This window comes from Phascolarctos cinereus, unplaced genomic scaffold (genome assembly GCF_003287225.1).
Source record: "Phascolarctos cinereus isolate Bilbo 61053 unplaced genomic scaffold, phaCin_HiC Scaffold_5;HRSCAF=322, whole genome shotgun sequence".
NCBI lineage: Eukaryota > Metazoa > Chordata > Mammalia > Diprotodontia > Phascolarctidae > Phascolarctos > Phascolarctos cinereus.
The window spans coordinates 420,797,431-420,817,436 of record NW_027555958.1 but is presented as its reverse complement, the minus strand read 5'-3'; the positions used below and the strand labels follow the sequence as shown (position 1 = coordinate 420,817,436).

The window sequence follows — 20,006 nt, the reverse complement described above, 5'->3', positions numbered from 1 at the left end:
GAGAGAGAGAGAGAGTCAGAGACTCCTCATTTCTTTTCAGGCTTCTAGTCTAGTTTCTTTAGTTCTATGAACTTTGGGTGCTGTTGGCTTCCATTTTTTAGAGAAGATAAATGAGGCCAATCCCACTTAAGGTTGCCAAAGGAAAAGACTCTAGGAAGAAGCCAATATGAGGGGAGCTGGCAAGTCTCCAGCATGCCCCTATCCTCAGCTTTGGAGACTTTGGAGAGCTTCTGCTTGGGTGAGAACTAGGATCTCTGTTGGTTGAGCTTGCTCCCAATGAGAAAGCTCCTTTAGTCTGTATTGTGTGGTATGTATTCTCCTATGTATATCTTCTCTGATTTGTTCTGCTTGCTAGCCTTTGAATAAAATTGCTATTTATTGTTTGTTCATTGTGGAACTGGCATTTGGTGGAGGATTCAAGCCCCAGCTATGAAGGTTAGGGTCCTACTTTCCCTTCAGTATTGAAACAACTATTACTTCCCCTAGACAAATAATAAAATTTAAGGGAACAGAGAGATATAATTCTAGCCCAGAATCTGCTCTCCAAGGAGAGTTTCCTTCACTGTATGGATCATTTTCAGTGCCCTTATCTGGCCCCAACTTCCTCCCTCCTCTCCTGGCAAGAATTAATGTTTCCTCAGGAGAAGGGTGAGACTAGAAGAGGCTAGAGATGTCCACACTCCTATGCTACATGTTGCAGGGACAGCCATCACTCTGCATGGGCCTTGTAACACGTGGAATCTCGCCACACAAGAATTTGTACTGAGGAATTTCATGACTTTTTGTAGTCATGGTGCGCAGCCTTGGAGCTGAATATCATACACATTCTGCCTTTGTCTATGGCTTGTCTTGGGGGCTGGGGCAGCTAATCTGACCACTGGTTTAGAAGGGTTCTTCTCTTCCTGCCCCCGCTTACCCCCCCATCTTCATTATTTATTCAGTAAACAAGTATATGTTAATTATGAGCCGGGCACTGAGCTACATTCTGGGGGCCAAAAGACAGCGAGCACATAGTAAATACAAAAGTATATACGAAGTACTTTGGTGCCGGGAGGGGTGAGGGTCATGGTATTTGAGCAGAGGCAAGAAGGTCGGTAGGTCTTCTAAGAAGCTGAAACGAGCGAATATCTAAGGAGTTCCCTGCACCCTTCTTACCCTCCTCCATTCTGTCTTACGCGGAGGAGGTAGAGCAAGAGAGAGGTACCAGGCACCAAACAGTGAAGGACAGAACTGGCAACGCGACCATGAGTCCCATCCCAAAGTTGGGGGAGGGCCGGGGTAAGGTCTGTTTGACAACTCTTCTCCAATTGCTGTCCCACGAAGGGCGTTGGGAGGGGCCTGGGCCCGGGAGGTGGGGAGATGTCGAGGTTGGGACGGTGGGGCTGCCGGACCTTGTTTGAGAGGGGTTGAGGGGGGCCTCGGAGGCGGCAGGGGGTCAGGCTCTGGCGCGCTCCGCCTCGGGTCGTCCTCTGAGATGGGGCTTCGGGCTGGCGGTGGCTCTGGGACTCAGTGAGTGACCGCGGGCCGGCTGTGGCTAGGGCCGGGGAAGGGGCCCCCGTTGTCCTGACAGCACCCGGAGCCTGGGATTTGGGGACGGGGAGAGGAAGGGAAGGAGGGGCCGATCAGCTTGTGTTTCTCTCATCCCTACCCCACCCCAATGTCGAGGAAGGCTGCTCTTGCTCCCCTTTCATTCTCCTGAGGTCCTGGGGAGAATGATCCCCCTTTTCCCACAGGACCCTGGGGAGGGGGAGCCTGGGATGAAGCCTGAAAACACGATTGATCTCTGAGGTGGTATCCTCCCCTATTTTTTTCCCCTTCCCCTCTCTCTTTTTCTTCCACCCTCCTTCTTTTCCTCCCTTTTTTCCCCCTTCCGCTTTTCCTTCCCTCTCTCCGGCTGGTCCTTACCAGGGCTCCTTGGATTGCGAGTCGGGAAGATTGGAGTCCCGTGTTTGTCTCAGACACTTTGGGAGGTTGGGGTGGCGAGCAATAATAAATTCCTTTTTGTACCTGTTGGATTTGAGATGCCTATGGGACATTCTGATGGAGAGAGAAATCTGCGGGAAGTTGGAGAAAAGTTGTGTGCTGTCTAAATAGATTTGGAAGTCATTTGCGAAGAGGTAATGAACCCGGGGAAACAGAAGAGAAAGTTTTAGGATAGAGGGTTAGATGCAGGCCCTGGGGAGTACTGATTGTTTTATGGGCCAGAACAGAAATGATGATCCAGCGGAGAAGACTGAAAAACAGTTAGGCAGCGAAAGGGGAAGCTAGGGAAGAGCAATGCGACAGAACCCAGGGAAGATTGAGGGAAGGAACTGGGGCACCTTGCGCATAGTAGGTGCTTATTGAGTGACTGAGGAGAGTATTAAGGAGGAGGGGGTGGTTATGGTGAGGGGCAAGAAGGATGTCTTTGAATCTCTAGTACTTAGCACTGTGTATGGGGTGTTCAGGGAGGACTAACATCTCTGGTGTGAGGGCTTGCTGAGCCTTTTCAGGGCTGTTTATCCACCTTTGGTGTCTGCCTTCACCCCACTCTCACCTGTGGCTACAAGAGGCTTCCAGTAAACCACCTGGGCAGATGCGCTAAACCAGTTGTGGGTAATCTTCGGGTCTCAAACCTGTCAGTGAGTTGGGGGATGTCCCCAAACGGGTGAACTCTTCTCCTCCCCCAATGAGTGGGTGAGAACAATTCGTTCCAAGACAGTGGAGGCCTTAGTTATTGATCCGACTTGAAGATGCTAAGGGCATCCACTGCATTCTGTGCCATTGCCAGGTGTCCTGACTTTTGCCCTGCCACTGGACTTCGATGACTCAGGAAGAGAGAGGCTGATGACTTTGTGCAACTCTGCCTCACTAAAATTCAATACACTCACAAGTCAAAAAATCACTTTTGATGTTCTTGGTCCTCTTCAAAAATGAAGGGCAAACCACCAGCTAGCACACCGTCAAGCATTTGGTAAGTGCTTCATAAATGTTTAAATGACTGACTTTCTAGGGAATTCCTTCAAATTAATTGGAACACTAGGATCACTGGTGGAGAATGTGGCTTCTTCAGGGAGCTGTAGTTGGACCTCAGTTTGTACTTTCTCATATCCTCCTTGTTCTCCCCAGAAATGCCAGTCAGTTTAAATCCTTAGTCTCCAGCATAACTGTAATATAGCATGACTTGGCCCCTTCCTCTCTTTTCAGTTTTCTTGTGCCTTACTCCCCTTTAAGTGTGCTGTGATCCAGTGGCACTGGCCCCCTTGGCTTTCCTTGACCATAATAATAGTCTGGCCTGAGCATCTTCACTGGCTGTCCCTGCATGCCTAGAACTCTCTCGCTCCTGATTTCTCTGGCTTCCTTCAAGTCTCAGCTAAAGTCCTTCCTTCTTTCCCAGGCCTCCTATCTTAGTGCTTTCCTGAATACAGTATCTCTAATTTGTCTTGAATACATATTTCTACACAGTTGTTTGCATGCTGTCTTCCATATTAGAATATGAGCTAGACAGCAGACTGTCTTTTACCTTTCTTTGTATCTTAAGCACTTAGCACAATACCTGGCACATAGTAGGCATTTAATAAATGGTGATTTACTTGATAGGAATGAGAACTAAGAAAAATCCATTGGACAGCAATTGGATCCTTGGTAACCTTGGTGAGAGCAGTTTTCGTCAACTGGTAGAGTCAGAAATAGATTGCAAGGGGTTGAGAAGTGAGGAAGAGTAGGCATGGAATGTAGAAGGCTTCTTCTAGGAACTTGGCTGTGAAAAAGAGATTTAGGTGGATACTGGCTTTTTATAACCTTAGGGTAGATCTAAGCATGGTCTTTTGTAGCAGAATAGGAAACAGTGGATAGAGATTGAAGTTTGGAGATGGGCATGATGGAAGGGGCAAACTCCTAAAGAAGATTGTGGAGGGAATGGGATCAAGGACTTGAGTAGGGGTATTGCTGTTGCCAAGGAGAAGGGCCACCATTTCAGGGACTAGAATAGAGGAGGAGGGCTGCTGAGGGGATTTTAGAACCCTGCTGAGAGTTAGATTGAACACTTGTAGCTGGTGAAGAGATTAATGGTATGAACTGTTTCAAAAGGTAGCTGAATTGGAGTGAAGGCATGCAGGTGATGAGAGCTGAGGACATCAACTGAGAGGTTAACTGGTGATTGAAGGAGCTTCAACATCTATATTGAAGTTCCTAAATTTAAGAGCAGGAGTTGGGATGGAGAGGACTTAGTCGGGCAATGAATTCCTTGAGAACTTAGTTTAACTTTCTCTAACATTAAATTCTAATGGCACTCATTCTTGAAGCTTGTTGATATAAAAGGAGTTAATTGGTAAGAAGTTATTTAAATGGAGCGACTATTTTCCCTGTTCAGTCATTTCTCAGAGTATCATTTATACCACATTATCTGAGTTGTAGAGTTAATTAAGTTAGATCTGTAACTGAAAGGAGTTTGGTGAAATCTTTCAACTTTTGAACCCAAGAGTAAGGTGACAGCAAGTCACCGTAATATTTAGTTGGATAGTTCTTCAGTTTTATTAATCTGTTTAATCTTCAGCCAGCAAATGGTTTATATGCAGAATGTTGATCATAATTTTAGACACTTTTTGCCCACAAAGAACTGACAATCTGATGAAGATAAGATACTTTGTACGAAGTGACTATAAATCAGGGAATAACTGTCACTTGACAAATGAAGAATTAAAGTAGTGAGTGTTCTTCTGGTGGTTGTTATATTTGAATCCTCTCCAAGTGACCTTCAGTAGTAGCCTGTAATGATAGTGATGGGTCATAAACCTGACACTACAAATATTTGAGGAAAAAAGATGAAAGTTATGTTAAATATTTTTGCAATAGCAATCACCCAGAATGTGAGCACATAGGTAGATTTTAAGAGTCTACAAAGTTCTCTAAAAATTTCAGTGCTTAAATGCAGTTTTTGAACAAAAAACTAGTGCCCAAACTAAAAGCAGTATTATGAACAACTGCAGTTTCTTGCACATACGTCTTCTGTGATGTCAGCAGGGTTCAGTAACAAATTAGACAAAACATTTTGCTAGCTCAAAGATGTTATACATTTGTTTTACAAATGGAGAGGTACACTTTGATTCGAAGCTCCAGGATTGGATGGAGGAGTTCATTTAAAGTTCACGTTGCCAACCAAGGTGCTTGAGGCTGCTTTAAACAACACTAACTCCATTTTGAAATTGATTTTTTAAAAAGAGATCTATACCTTTTCAGTAGTTTATCAGAAGTTTGTATTTCAGACAGGAACTGTAGGACTAAGATGAAAGTTGCATATGATGAGTGTTAATAATTAGATTCAGGAAAATAGCTTAGAATCCTAGAATTGAAAGATACCTTAGAGTAGGTTCCCAGAGGGGTGATTCTGCTCTCTGGGGAGGGCTGGAACTATCCAGTGGTAGTAGCCTCAGGTGCAATTGGGAGGTGTTGAATTAAAATAAGGTGCCCCTAGAAGCATAAGGAAAGGAGAGAAGAAAATTTTGAAAAACAGTTCATACACATTTCATCTGTTGTGTAACAGAATTAAAGTCATAGTGATTACATTATTTTCCAAATAAATACACAAAATGCAAGTTATAAGTAGTCAGTGGTCAAGTCTGCCAACAGGTCTTAACAAACAAGTATTGGCAGGTTAGCTTGTCAGGCATTGTTGGGAAGTCCAGCATGCTGGCAGGAATACGTCCAAGTAATGTCTTATTTACAATACGATACTATACAGTTATGTGATGTAATATTGCATCGTTAAAATTTCAACACAAGAAAAAACCCACAAATTTAAAATAAGTTATTACATTTAAGATGTGTTGTTAAAAAATTTTTCATATTATTTTGAAATGATGCACATTTAAAAAAAAAAACCACAACCGTTAAAGGGTTAAAGAAAGTAGATTTCCAGGGGGCTCTGAGTAATTTTTTTTAAGAGGGAACCATAGGCCAAGTAAGTTTGGGAACCTCTGCCTTAGACATTATCCTGTTCAACTCATTTTGAAGTGTAAATCCCATTCTCAACATCCTGGATGGTTGTTTGTCCAGTTCCCACCAGTTGCCTGAGTAGGAACCAGCAGGCAGACAATTAAGTAGAATTATAGAATCTTCTAGTGATGAGGAAATAATAAGAATGGTTGACTTTATATATTTCTTTAAGATTTATAAAGCACTTAGGTAAATTACTTTGTTTAAACCTCACACAACTTTCTGAGTTTAGTGCTACAGATATTAATCGTTGTTTTACAGATGAGGAAACAGCTTAATGGGACTTCCCTATGTTACATAGGTAGTATGTGTTTGAGACAGGAATTTGAACCCAAATTTGTCCAACTCCTGCCAGTGACTTGTGTAGGAACTACCAGGGAGCCTTTTTATTTTACTTTCCCCCAGATAACTTTTTTTAAAAGACTCATTCATTTACAGATATATTCTATCTCCTTCCTTTCTCCACTCCCAGCAAGCCCTCCCTAGTACCTTGTAGTAGAGATTAAAATGAAAAAGAAAAACAAAAGAAGTTTCTAAACCCAATCAGCCCACTGGCTGTGCCTTGACTGTGTGTGATATTCTATACCCTCGGTCTGCCACCTTCTCCTCTCAGCCCTCGACTAAAGGGAGAGAGGGGCATTTTCCCAACTTTTCTTTGAGATCCTGTTCTTCCTGATTCCAAGTACTGCATTTTAACAGCTTTGCCATGGAAATTGGTGCTGCTGATTAAAGGGACCATTTGCCTTCCACATGCTTGGCTCTTTAATATTTAAATCTGTTTTGATGTGAGTTATGTCAGCTGATGACTCTTTTAACTTCAGGAGACCACTAATTGGCAGAGTCAAAACATTTTTTGCCTCCAGTCACTGAGACTGCTTCTGTTGGAAATGCCCCAGATCACATGGATTCTAGATGTTTTGTTGGGATTTTTCTGGAATCCTACCATGCAAGCCTTAAGTTCTCTGTTGGGTTCCACCAAAAGAATGGAAAATAAATATAAATAAAAGAAATATGCCTTCTGGAATATTGTATTCCAAGCTCTCTGCTTCTTTATATGGTGGTTGCTAAATCATATATGATGCTAACGGTGAGTCCTTGGTGCTTGACTTCTTTCTGGCTGCGTGCAGTATTTTTTCTTTGATCTGGAAATGCTGAATTTTTGCTCTGATGTTCGGGGAGTTTTCATTTTGGGGTTTCTTTCAAGAGGATACTGGTGAATTCTTTCTGTTTCTACTACGTCCTCTGGGTCTAAGAGGTCTGGCCAATTTTCTTTTTAAGATTTCTTGAAATATGATGTTTAAGCTCTTTTTTGGTCATGGCGTTCAATAATCCAATGATTCTTAAATTTTTTTCTCCTTGACCTGTTTTCCAAGTCAGTTGTTTTTGTTATGTTAGATTCTTCTGCTTTTTTTCCCCATGCTTTTGACTTTGTTCTAATATTCTTATTGCCCCATGGAGTCATTGGTTTCCATTTGTGCCATTCTAATTTTGAGGGAGTTTGTTGGTTGAGTATAGTTTTGTACCTCATGTGCAAAGCTGTCAATCCCCTTTCCAGTGCTTTCTACCACAGCTCTCATTTCTTTTTCAATTTTTTTCCTCCAGCTCTCCCATTTCACTTTAAAAATTTTTGAAACTTTTTCTTTTTAGCTTTTGCTTCATCTCTTTCAGGAAATCTGGTTGAATTTTTGTCCAGGCTGTGTTTTTCTTTGAGACTTTGCTTGTAGATATTTTGTAGTCATTCTCTTCTGGATTTTGTGTCTTGAGCTTCCCTGCCACCATAGTAGCTCTCTCTGATGGGTTCCTTTTTTGTTTTCTCACTCCAGCCTAGGTCCTGATCTTGGATTTGATGTTAGGACTAGTCTCTGTGCACTTCTGGAGGGAATATCTGGGATATTCTTAAAGAGTATTGAGTATTGTGTATTCAGGATCTCAGTGACAGGCTAGAGTGCTACAAGCTTTCAGTGCTCTGATCCTGGACATAGTCTGATGGCTGCTCTCCAGGTCTGAACTCTACAAGTTCCTGAAATGGGTTTGGGTTTGAGCAGCCCCTCTGAGCCAGATGGAAAACTCTGTTGGTTCAGAGTGGCAGAATTCAGGGCTTCCCTTAGGTCTAGGATTGCTGCCCCAGTTATTCCTTGGCGGGTTGGGCTAGATGTTGGAAATAAGAGCCTGCTCTGTGCCTGGGGCCTGAGCGATGGTGTTGCTGCTGGCTTTGGGACTTCTTTCTTTCTTGGTTCATCATCCAAGCCTCCCTACCCTACCTGAGTCTGTGACATGGAACTGGGTAGTAGGTGACAAAGTGGCCAGCTGGCACCTGTTCCCATCACAGTGCCCTGGTCTGGTCTGGGACCTCCTCCTGGCTTTGGTTCACAGCCTCTCTCAGGCTGCTGGAGTGCTCATGCACAGCACGTTCCTGCCCCGATATGGTCCCTCAGTGTCCACAGACCTACTTATCTGTCTCCCTGCAGAGCAGACCATGACTCCCTCTGATTTTTTCTGGATTTCCCCATTGGGATTTAGTTTGGTGAATTTTCTAGATCTGTCTAGAGTAGTTTTGTGGAGGAAGCTGAACCCTGCTGATTCCTACCACACCTGCCATCTTGGCCCTACTCCAGACGTTGATTTTTAGTAAGTATCCTTGACTAGAAATTTAATAGCAGTCCCTTAATTCAGTTCACCTTCTCTTCCTCCTATCTGCTATTGAGTTGAGATGTCTTTTTGAGCCTGAGCTCAGGTGGCTTGGGGCAAGTCATTTAAACTCTCTTCATGTTAGTTTCCTCATCTGCAAAAGGAGGGTGTTGAGTTAGTGTATTTGTGAGGTCTCCTTATAGCCCTGACATTGTGTGATGCTGGAGCTTCCATGGGTCCAGCAGCCAGATGGGGAAGAGACCCTCTCAAGTTCCTGCAGCTGTGTTGCCATGATCTTTCTCTAAAGGGAAGTCCCTCTTCAGAGATGGAGCTAACATTTGGTGACTACTTTTAAGGACTTTGGTTTCCATAGCTCAGTTTTTACATATTTAAATTATTCATGTTGTATTTATTTACCATAGCAGGCACCTAAGTGCTTTCTAGAAACACTGGCTATAACTGTTGGTCTTTTATTGATCAGTTTTCATCTTAAAACAGTACAATGTGGTTAAAAGGTTCTCCAACTCATTACTAATTTCTTATTCACTGTTTAGAATAGCAAAATACTTGTCTAATGGTTGTGTTACAGAAGTATTCCTTGTTCTGTCACCTGCTTTTTGGCATAAATTATAGTCCTCACTTAGAGAAGAATGTTGCTACTAAAATAAATATGGAAAATTCAGGAAAAAAAGGAATTTGTGTAAACATTTTGCATAGCCTATGCCTTTTACTACATTTGTTTCTACTCTATCTTGGTAGTGGTTATGTTAATATGTAGAAAATCTACTACTTCAAGAAAATCCTATATAGGCTATATGAAAATTTGTACTTGTGAAAAATAAATTGGGGAGCGCTCATTTGTATGCTTTAAAAAACCATAATAATTTCCTTTTAAATAACAATTCTCCCTATATTTAATTATGATTTTATTTGCAAAAAGGTGATGTATAAGCAGCCTTTGAAGAACACTGTTGCATTGTTTTCCCATCCCATGAGGTTTGTCAAAATGATGTAAGCTTTCTCTACGTAAGCATGCCTTGCTTTAAGGTAACATTATTGTTCCTATCTTTGATTTTTAGTGCTATGTGTAGGGCAATATGTACTTTGCATAGTCTTTTAAAAAAACTATGCTATTAAACATGTGTATGTACTGTCTTTAAGTTTATTTTTTATCTGAATTCTCTAGGGAAGAAATATATGTTTTGTTCTGTCTTAATCTCTATCTGTCAGATCGTTCATTGGCCTTGAGAATGTGAATATGATTGTTGAGGTAATTTCCTTTTACCAATATAGGTTAATATCTTATCTGCAATGATAGGTTAATTTTTGTAAATGACTATAACATAATGCTGTAATAAGGGAAAATAATTTTAAGGCAACCCACAAGATTGTAAAACAGGAAAAGGAGGCCATAGAATTGCTGATAAACTGCAGAATTGTTTGTGCAGAAGACTTCTGGGTGGTCTCAAAAACAGAATGTCTTCAGGATGATAAAAAGAACGTGCATCTATGTTATGTCACTTGGGGAACAATAAGTGGTAAAGTGAAGAAGCCAGTATTGTTTGATCAAGAGGGTAAAAATTGGGGAAATTTATAGTCCCTTGGATGGGCTACCAATACATGTATTTAGCATACATATATACATTTTGGCTACTGCATGTGACAATCAGTAAGCTTCTCATTGACTTGAGATAATTTCTGCTTCCTTATTTTTATGACCTACCAGCAGTTTACAGTCCTGGAACATTCCCTAGAACAGCAAGAGGTTAAGTGATTGCCCAGTCACATAGCCAACATGTCTGAAAGGGACTTGAACCCAGTTTGTCCTTGCTGGTTTGCTCATGAATTCTTGCTCTCTTTCCTTCTTCCTCCCCACCACTCTCTTTCCCTTTTCCCCTCTCCTTTTCCTTCCCCAATTCTGCCTTGAACCCCATCAGAGAAGCTTTACTAGAAGCATTTCATGTACTCTTACCTATCATGTAGAACTGGAGCTTGGTACTCAATGATATAATTATTACATTATAAATGAATTCATCTGTGAAGTCAAAAATCCCATTATAACATTGGCCAGCCAGTTGTCCATTTATAACCTTTGTTTCAATGGAACTAATTGCCCCCGTAGTATTTCACTAAAATCCTATTTTTGTGGAACCAATTACTGTGGTTAAGTGGGATATGTGTCTGTATTGCTTAAGAGTATTCTTTTTCCTATTCCGTCCCTTTTCCTAGTTCTGCCCCCACCCCCCTTTGCATTGTGCCTGAAACTAGCAATGCTTTAATATATATTAGGTGGAAGTCTAGGTAGTCCTTGACATTTTGGCTTCTCTATGACCAAACAGAGAAGTTGACTCCGTGAAGTATTTTGCCAAAAGTCTTACCTAAATTGAAAGATATGGCTTCTTGATACCTTTGTCTATGACAGTAAAAAGCCTTTTTATTAATTTACTGTCTAGTTTATTGAGTAAAGATTCTGTAATTTTTTATTGCCCATTTGTATACATTTTCTTGACCATATTGGGGCTTAATCCAAGATTATTTCACTTTTGCTAATGAGTGGGATTGAGACCACCTACCCAAATAAAAATTCAGAGGTTTCTCTCAGTAGAAAACAGAAGTTTTATTCTAGCAAGTCTCGCATAAGAGTTCCGTATCACCTACCCAGGGCAGACTGGAATAGTGAGGCAAGATACAACTGCAAGCAACCAGTTATATACCCTTAGACAAACCACTCCAAGAAACCCTCCTCCTCACTTGTTTACCTCAATCTCTTCATCCTCTTTGGTTGAGGCAAGAGACCTTACAATCTATACTTAGAACCCAAGAGATACATTTTACCCAAACCAAGCTTGGGAGCTAGAAGATTGCCTTATTTGGTAAGGATAAGGCTGGGGTGATGGTTACAAAACAAGGGAGGGGGTGGACAGCTGGTGTATGACCCTATTATATGATTCACAGGAAAACGAAACTTGGGCCCAGCTAATGCTAAAGCCTTAACTAAATTTTGGGGGCATAGCTTCCATTTCATATGAGAAACTTTTACTTGTCCCACACACTAATAATACTATTTTTTGCAAGATAGAACTATTTAGAAAACAGATCAACAAGAACTGTTGATCCATTGTCAGGGTATGCATCTTGAATTGTTTTTCCAGTAATGGTAGTGTGTGGTATTGCGCAATCCATATTTTCATCCAGGTTTCTTCATAACCAGGGGTACATATCTGTGATACAGCTACACTTAGATACCTTTAAGGGGTGCTTGATCTCACTGACCATAACAGAGTTGTTCAGTTGTTTTTCAGTCGTGTCTGACTATTCATGACCCCATTTGGGGTTTTCTTGGGAGATATTGGAGTGGTTTGCCATTTCCTTCTCCAGCTCATTTTATAGATGAGTAAACTGAAACAAGCAGGGTTAAGTGACTTGTCCAGGGTAACACAGCTAGTAAGTGTTTGAGGCCAGATGAGTCTTCCTGGCTCTAGGCCCAGCACTCTATCCACTCTGCTACCTTGCTGCCAGAATAGATTGCAGCTCATTGTTTCTTTCTCATCCTCTCTGATTCTTGTCCATGCTCTTCCATAACCCCTACAAAGAACATCTACATAAGATGCTAGAGTCCCTCAATGTGGTTTTTTTTTTTAAAGACCAAGGCAGTAGGCTGTTGAGGGCTTGCACTGGTGGGTTTGAGGATTTAGGTCAGGCCAGGTTGTTCCTCTTCCTGTCCATTATCTAAGAGCCACCTAGGTCAGAACGTAGGCTCTCCAGCCTCTCCCAGGCGCTGTCTTTCCCTTCAAAAGATGAAGGATTTTCAACAAACCTTGAAAGATAACTGGGAAGCAAGGAGACTACTCCAGGGGGGACTCCCCCCAGTTACTGTTACCATGAGGAAAATTATTGTTGATACTTGGCTTTTTCCACTCAGGGTTCTGTTCCCATGAATGGGGTATAAAAACCCTAGCCCTCAGATCAATAAACGGAACTGGTTCTGAACCTGTTACCCACCTGGCCCACTTATCTCTTTATCTCTCTCATACTTGCCAGAAAATAAACACTGTCAGGGACACAGGTGCCCATGACAATTGGCACCCAACGTGGGACCCGAACAGGGAGCCTGAAAGAGTGGTTTCCCCCAGTGAGTAGCCCTTGACCACGGTGGGCTGTCTGGCCAACAGCCATAACAAGCAGTGGTCCACCCGTCTGAAACAAGACGGGAAACGGGTCGCTGGAAAGCAGACGACTCCCGCTGTTTGAAAAAAGACAGCAAACAGATTGCAGGATAGGTAAGGGCGATAATTTCTTCCTAAGTAGTTTTAGTTCATCAAGTGTAGCAGGATATTAGAAAAACAGATCACTATGTGTGTTTTATTTTCACTTTGAATTGAAGTGCCTTGTTATATTCAGTTTACAATGAAGGTGAAGTTACACAGCTGACTGAGAGCATAAGAAAAGATAATCAGTTGAGAATATAAGAAAATATAAGCAGTTGAGATGGGGCAGAGCTCTTCAGCAGAAAAAAGAGACAGAAAATATCCTTTAAAAGTGTTAAAATCATTAGCAATAGACAGGGGATTATTAATCACTTTTGGACAGCTGGTTGAATGTTTAGATACAGTGGAACAACGCTGTGCTTGGCTTTTCAAGGAAGGGATGATAGATATAGAAAAATGGGAAATAGGAGGTAAACAATTAAGTGATTACTATCTTCAAGAATGCGGACCTGGTGCTTTTCCAGTGTCCACTTTTGCAGTTTGGAATATGCTTAAAATATGTCTCCAAAAACCAGAAGAGGTGGCTCTAGCCACAAAAGTAATTAAGGAAGAAGCCTCTTGTTCCACTACAAAGGAGGAAAAAGTTGCAGAAACGTTAACCAAAACAGAAATTAAAAATGAGGTAAGTAATAAAGTAGCTAAAGTTTCAACACCCCCTCCACACTCTCCATGCCCTGAACTGTAAAAAAGGCTCAAGTAGCAGAATGAGAGGTCCCTATAAAAGTATAGATTGCTTTGCCTCTTATGAACATCAAAACCTTAAGAAAGATTTTGCCTGGTTTTAGAATACCATGAAAAGAAAAGATAAAATAAAATAAAAATGGATATTATTTGATTTGTATAGGGCATTTCTGACAAGTTTCTGGCTTTCAGATTCTTCTTGTCATTTTGTGTGTCTGTGAGGTATGAATGATTGTCTATAATTGTCTGTGTATACTGTGTGTGATCTGAAACCTTTGCCACCAGAGCTGGACTCTGAAATACCATTTTTCTTTCTCCCTTTCCCCCTCCCTAATACCAGCCGCTTCCTGAGAGCGGGTGGACGGGGGAGGGAAGGAGAGAAAAAATATTTTATTATTTAGGTTATATGATTTGGTAAAAGAACAAAGGATTTGAGACTAAAAGATTTGGAAACTTTTGGAGAATTGTTAGAAAAAAAATTCTCTTTCTTTTTTGCATTCTAAAGTTCTGGCCAAAGCTTTGGGTATAAGATTGAAAGATTATGAAAGATGAGTTGTTGAAAAATATTCTCGTCCTTTCTCTTGAATTCCAACACTGGCCAGGTTGGGGTGGGGGAGAAAGAACGAGAAGAAGAGGAGGGCGAGTTTTCCTCCTCAGATCAAAAAGAAAAGTTTTTAAGGATTGGAACACAACCAAAAGATAATTTAGTTCATTCAAATTAGTAATATGTTAGTTTCAAAATTTAAAAATATAGTATTGCTTCAAATTAGTAAATTTTTATGTATTATGTCAAACAATTTTTAATAATTTGGGTGTTATTAAAATTGAACTAAAAGATAGTGGGAAAGCTGTGTAAAGCCAGCTAGATTATTTTATCAAGTCCGGTTAATCTTGTTTTATAATGTTCTATAACTGTCAATTAGAAAATCAGGTATTCCCATCTTTACCTATGATTAACGAATGGCTTAGAGCTAAAACAATTTAAATATCATTTATGAAAATTACCAAATTGTTAACTAAGTTATTTGAAGTCACTGTTTTAAAGTTAAAGCCTAGAATTTTTAATTTACTTATGAGTGAAAAGGAGGGGCATAAGGCAATTCCCTTAACTTTGCAAGCTTGCCAAGCAGTCGGCTCTCTGAGCAAGGTTGTCTGCTCTGAGAGGAGAATTTGTTTGTTATTGAGTTCCTAACAATTCGTTTAGCTTACTGAGAAGTTGCAACTTTATATAAATGATTTCTAATAATTAGCTTTTTCACCAAGATAAGTTTAAATTAGTGAAAGAAAGGATGTTAAGTAAAATTTCTTATATATGTGAGTCCTAGTAAATCTTTATTGCTTATTACACTCCATGAAAATAAAATTAACTGTATCTGGCTTTAAGCCATAATTAGTGAAACTTAAACTGTTTGAAGTAAAAGACTCTTAGGACTATAACTAATTTTGTTTTGAGTTTAAATTTGAGTATAGTTGCCTCCATTAAATCAGTATTTGAAGTTTTCTTATTATGTTCTTTTAAGAAAGAATGTTTCCACCAGGGGCCAAAACTTTGTTCATAAAACTATTATACCTGTTAGGCAAAAATATTCCCAGACAAAAATGATTTATTATATGGATGATAAACTTTACAGTTATCCTACTACTACCAAACTCTCCTTATTAATGCCTAAGTTTTAACAAGCCTTTCAGTCTCATAGATTTATAATTACCCCTTAAAAGGTACAAAAGAAATCACCCTTTGCTTACTTTAAACTTTAGACATATTGGTTCACAGTCTACAATTAGACCACCAAAGTATTAAAAATTAGTCAAGATTCCTTAATAACTTTTAATAATTTTCAAATGACTTTTTAAGGATATTAATTAGTTTTAGCCTGCCTAATAGATCACTACTAATCAATTATTTTAAGATGAATTTAAACTAGTAGAATAAAACATAGTTGAAACTCAATTAATTCCCCTTAATTTGTGGGGCACAATATTTCACATTTAATGAGCTGTTATTTTCTCCCACCCACTGTCTGTGCTTTTCCTATCCATAAAACTGATAAAATATGAAAGAAATCTAGTAAACCTGTTTGAGTTCCTTAAAATTCACCTGTTTTTATTATTAAAAAGAAGTCAGGAAAATTGAGGATGCTTTATGACTTCCTAGTCTTTGATAGAGTTATTGATTTAAAAGATTGCTTTTTTACTATTCTGTTACAAAAAGCTAAAAATGATACATTATATAGTGACGTATTTTGTAGCTGTTCCATTTACAGGGAACTCACACATTTATTATTTCAGCTTTAATTAGCTTTACAAGACTCTGGGCTTATTATAGCCTTGGAAAAAAGCTTAAGAAAAATCTTCATTCTCCTAGCTAGGTCATATTGTCACCAAAACAACCGTGAAATCACAAAAAAGTACATTTACCTCTTAATTCATTAACAGTATTTAATTTCAATGATTTTCAGAAACTTCTAGAGGATATTAATTGGCTCCGACCACCATTCCAAATTACTACAGAACATTTGTGTAATTTCTTTTTTACATTTAGAGAAGATCCTTATTTAAAGTCCCCTAGCATATTAACTCTTAAAGCAAAACATGAGCTTTAATTAGTCAAACAGAAAAATTCCTAAAACTTATCTCACCTATATTTCTTTATAGAAGTGCAAGGTGCTATTCTTAGTACTCCAGTGTCCTCTACAGTTTTTAATTTACAGAAAATGTATTTGCAGTTATTCATCAACCTTATAATAAAAAATAAATAGACACTCTTGTTTCCTCTTTAAAAGATTGCCAGATTGCTGTTATTATTTTTCCTGGTCATATTGATATTGATAATCACTACCATCTCTCAAAATATTAACCTTTTTACTAATTATTCATGGGTATTTCAAAAAATTGTTAAATTTAACCTCATTCCTTCAACACCCACTGCGTTCACCAATGGGTTAAATACAAATATATAACAGGATTTTGCTGAGCCTATTAATATTGTTTCTACTAGCAAATAATCTATTTATGTCTCTTAAAATATAGAGACTGCAAAGTTAAAATATATTACTAATACACAATTATATACTCCTTTATACCAGCTTCAAACCTCACTTTGTTGATGTTATTACCTTATCTATATTACCTACATACAAGTACATTTTAATTTGTCCAGATCTTTTTACTGAAAAGTAATACCATTATTGATTCTTAATTACAATTCTACCCAACACTTTTACAAGTTATTAATTGCTAACACTTAACTTTTTATTAAGTTTTTATTGAGCCTTTTATTGATTATATTCTGCCAATACAACCACCTTAACTATTGAGAAGAAAATATTCTGGGACTATTTTTAAATAAACTCCTACAGTGTTACAAACATTGTATAAAGAATAATGATTTTTTTTTAATTAATAGCCTGTTTCATATATATATCAAAGGGCTTTTCTCCTAAACGTAATTGACAATCGAATGTAACTTATATGCCTTCTTTTGAAAAGCTTTCTTATATTCATGTTATGATTGATATTTTTTCTTCTTTCATTTTTGCCACTTTTCAAACAAGTGGAACAATTAAACATGTAATCAATCATATTTTACAAGCCTTCACAATTATTGAGTGTACTTACACAAATTAAAACAAATAATATTCCTCCTTTTGTTACTAAACATTTTCTTCCATTTATTCTTTTTATTACATTTCTCTAATCACAAACATTTTATATAATTAAAAACAAAAATATTAAATTTTTTTTTTACAAAAAAGGGGGAATCTGGGCTATTACCCCTTATGACAATTGGCTATTAATTTTTGATAATTGGTTATATTTTTTACTATTGGCTATTAATTTTCTAAATACTAACAAAGATGAGTACACTCTAGCCTAAAACATCCAGAGGCCCGGATCCGTTACCAGATCCATTACGAACAAGGGGACGAGGATATGCTAATATTTTTTCAGAAAACTTTGATAAACCTGTCCCGGATACCGGAGAAAGATGTCAGAGCAGGTATAACAACTCACAGCTGGAATACAAAGTATGAGGATTCTGGGAAACCACAGAAGGAGGCAATCTACAGTGACGAGTCGCCTTCCCACATAGGGTCAAGTGAAAGCTCCCTCTCATCGAGTGATAAAAGACTCCTGAATTGTATTTTTAGTAATTAGTAGTTTTACTTTCTGCTCAAGTGTGTCATGTACAGAGTGCTCAGCACTGGACTTATTTTTCCTTTTCCACCCTGGTTGCAACCTATTGCAAATATGGACAAATTGGGACTATATATATACTAATAACACCTGTATATTCGGAAGACAAGAAGATCCCTATCTCCAGGACAAAGTCATTGTTACGATTACCCTCAGATCTCTAGTATCCAGGACACCTATGTATTGGTCTCCTTATCATTGATTTAATCATTGTTGCTTCTTTTATTGTATCTACTACTGTTTTATCTATTATGCTTCAATTTAAAAATTTAAACTGCATAATTTGTACATTACTTAGCAATGTTTAGTACTTAAAGCACAAGAAGCTATTGATATATTGTATAAAGTCAATTTATTAGAGCAATCAGCATTGTATTTAGGAAATAAGTTAGAAACCCTTGACAACAAGGTTGCTATTGTAACATGATTATAAATATTCATATATTTACATTACCCTGCTACCCTATGATGCTTCACGAGACAAGAGACGTACCTGCCTGTTGAGGGCATGGCACAATTCTAATATTACCCTCAATATTAATACCCTTCATGATACTACTGCCAATTTTGAACTGCTCAGTATGCTAACAATCGTTCTATGATTTTACAGCATCAAATTTATATAGATACTATGGTGCAACAAGAATTGGATCTTTTAGAACCGTCAGTAATTGCATTAGGTAAACATATACAACAATTAGAAACACACTTCAGTTTGAAATGTGATTATCACTATTCATTTATCTGTGTAACTCCATATGTGTACTCAAACTTTACTAATGTAACTATTGAATAAATATTAAATAAGCTCCAAGGTGCATGGCACTCTGACAATATTACCTGGGATATTAACCAGCTATCCAAAATACAACATGAAATTGCTGATTCTAGTATTGATGGTATTGATCCTAAAGATATTGCAAACAAATTGTTAGATTGGATTGATCAACTTAATCTTTTTAAAAATGTATTAAATTTGCTGTTTCATTTTTTACCTTGGCTGTGTTTTGTATTGATTTTGTGTTTCCTCCTTCCCTGCTTGTTAAACTACACTCACACTATACTTTAGGTGAGATTTTTTCATCCCTTCATCTTCTCAAGTTAAACAGTCAGAGGTGGGAGATTGTTGAGGCTTACACTGATGGGTTTGAGGATTTAGGTCATGCCGGATTGTTCCTGTTCCTGTCCATTATCTAAGAGCCACCTAGGTCAGAACGTAGGCTCTCCAGCCTTTCCTAGGTGCTGTCTTTCGCTTGAGAAAATGAAGGATTTGAAAGATAACCGGGAAGCAAGGAGACTACTCCAGGGGGGACTTCCCCCAGTTACTGTTACCATGAGGAAAATTATTGTTGATACTTGGCTTTCTCCACTCTGGGTTCTGTTCCCACGAATGGGGTATAAAAACCCTAGCCCTCAGATCAATAAACGGAACTGGTTCTGAACCTGTTACCCACCTGGCCCACTTATCTCTTTATCTCTCTCATACTTGCCAGAAAATAAACACTGTCAGGGACACAGGTGCCCGCGATAGTAGGCTATACATATATTAATCTCTTGATTTTCGTGTATTACTAGGCAACATTCTGTTTAGATTATGCTTACTTGGTATCTATTGTTTCACTCATATTGCAGGCTATTTAGAGCTATCATGCATTTCTTCACTGTCTTTGGTCACCTGCAAGTTCCCATTCCTTGAAGAATATGTTAGGGGATTGTTGATTATTCATGAGTACTTGGATGGGCACTACACATGAACATTATTGTTGGCTCAGAATTGAAAGGGTTGGGCTGGAACATTGTGTGATAGTGAAATAGGAAGAATTGAAGAAATAGAAATTCTAGACATTCTTAAATGGAAAACCAGATCCTAGAGACTGAGCAGGTAATAGGATAGTCAAGAAGAAGCCTTAAGCCTAGAAAATACAGAGGATTTCCTGACCATTAAGAATTGCCATCAAAGACTTGCATGGACTGATGCTAAGTGAAGCGATCAGCACCAGGAGAACGTTGTACACAGTAATAGCAACATTATTTGATGACTAACTTTATAGTCTTACCTCTTCTCAGCAATGCAAGGATCTAAGAGAGCTCCAAAAGACTCCTGATGGAAAATGCTATCCACATCTAGAAAAAGAGCTATGGACAGAATGTAGATGTATTTGCTCTCTCTTTTTTTGTTTGTTTCTTCTTTCTCGTTTCTTCTTTCCTCCCATTAGTTCTAATCCTTCTTTACAACATGACTAATGTGAAAATATGTTC

At 38.8% G+C, this 20,006-nt stretch overlaps 1 long non-coding RNA gene across 1 annotated transcript; it reads left to right on the top strand.

The window, feature by feature from the left end:
* The first annotated feature begins 1,377 nt into the window (after positions 1 to 1,377).
* Positions 1,378 to 18,741, top strand: LOC144457836 (uncharacterized). The gene is made up of 3 exons (XR_013487379.1): positions 1,378 to 2,117; positions 2,771 to 2,953; positions 17,502 to 18,741. It is a non-coding gene; the product is annotated as an uncharacterized LOC144457836 (long non-coding RNA).
* The last annotated feature ends 1,265 nt before the right edge of the window (positions 18,742 to 20,006 follow it).